Here is a 1,365-nt window from a genome sequence, read left to right on the forward strand (position 1 = left end):
TATATATATATATTGAGGCGGGAGAGATGTATAGATCTAGTCACTCACAATCACAGACGTTATCTGTTTGCGTGTACTTACCTCACCCCCAATTCAAAGTATGAAGTAAGTTAGTCCGAATCTGAACAAAGAATTCACAACCAATAAATGGTGGGGATATCTGTCTACAGCTATTCAGTAAAGTAAAAGAAAGGGTTTAACACTCCTATTTGAGAGTTAAGATATCAATTGTTGTAAGTACGAAAGTCACAGATTAGAGGAAATATTTGTCTCTCTCCTTTGACGATTACATATCGTAAATCACAGTTGAGAACAAACTTTTGCCAACCAGCAAACGTTTATTTGCCTTGAAATATTTTCAACAAGGCTTGTAATTAATCTGACACTATCACTTCAAACAAAGAAAACCGTTGTCTGTTACTCTGTGCTTATTTATGACATGAGATTTTGAGTGCCTGCAGGTACTTTGAATTTAAAGTACATATATTGACACAATATATAGCTTTACCCTTAAATACACAGCTGAAAAACCCTGAGCACACAAAAGTTTTACTAGATCGAAGAAACTCTGTGTAGACTGGCTGTCTATCTATCTTGCCACAGTTCATATTTACTTCCTTCTTGGGTCCACCACGAAAGCGCTGTTACGCTTTGACAGCATGACACGTGTAATAACGGTGAGCGTTTTGTGGATGGCTTAATTAACAAACTAATTACCTGCCAATCCGGACACGACAAAGCCTGACCACAGCTCTGTTGTTCTTTGTCTAATCGTCAAGGTGAATAATTCCTCGTTTACTAACATAACATAATAACCCCTCTTGAACACAAGGAAGTAATGATGGGAAAGACACAAGTGATGGTGAACAACTGAATGCAAGAGATGGGCAGTAACACAATCATGAAACTCAATGTACGCTACGCACTCCAAAAAAAATATATGATTTGTACTTCTTTGATCAAACATAAACAGGGATATACTATCAACAAGGCTATGTTTCTTCACTTTACTGATTTTGAAGAGACTTGTATTATATGAATTCAGAAAATTATTTGGTTGGTGTTTTTCTAACTTTTTCTTCTTTTTTTTTTTCTTTTTTTTCCCTCATCAATTCGTTGTAACTTTGGAACACTTAAACTACCGTAAGTACATGTATAACAAAATACCTTTGCTGGAAGTCCATCTGACCGAGACTGTTATACGATCAGCTGGTTCTCGGGATGATAACAACTTCTCACTCGCACAACAGGTACTCTCTACTCCTCGTCGCTCTCTGGCGTCCAGTGAGCTGCTTTGGAGAAGCTATCGACCAACACCTCTCACGTGCATGCGAGTGCGAGAACCAGAGAGAGAGAGAGAGAGAG

The 1,365-nt window shown here is 38.0% G+C and overlaps 1 protein-coding gene across 1 annotated transcript in view; it reads right to left on the reverse strand.

The window, feature by feature from the left end:
- LOC101852977 overlaps window positions 1–1,303 on the reverse strand; it is a gene marked incomplete at its 3' end in the record, with an annotated part of 122,827 nt that extends 121,524 nt beyond the window's left edge. The window contains 1 exon segment of the mRNA XM_013090418.2: window positions 1,168–1,303.
- Window positions 1,304–1,365: the final 62 nt, after the last annotated feature.

This window comes from Aplysia californica, unplaced genomic scaffold, assembly GCF_000002075.1.
Source record: "Aplysia californica isolate F4 #8 unplaced genomic scaffold, AplCal3.0 scaffold01269, whole genome shotgun sequence".
Lineage (NCBI taxonomy): Eukaryota > Metazoa > Mollusca > Gastropoda > Aplysiida > Aplysiidae > Aplysia > Aplysia californica.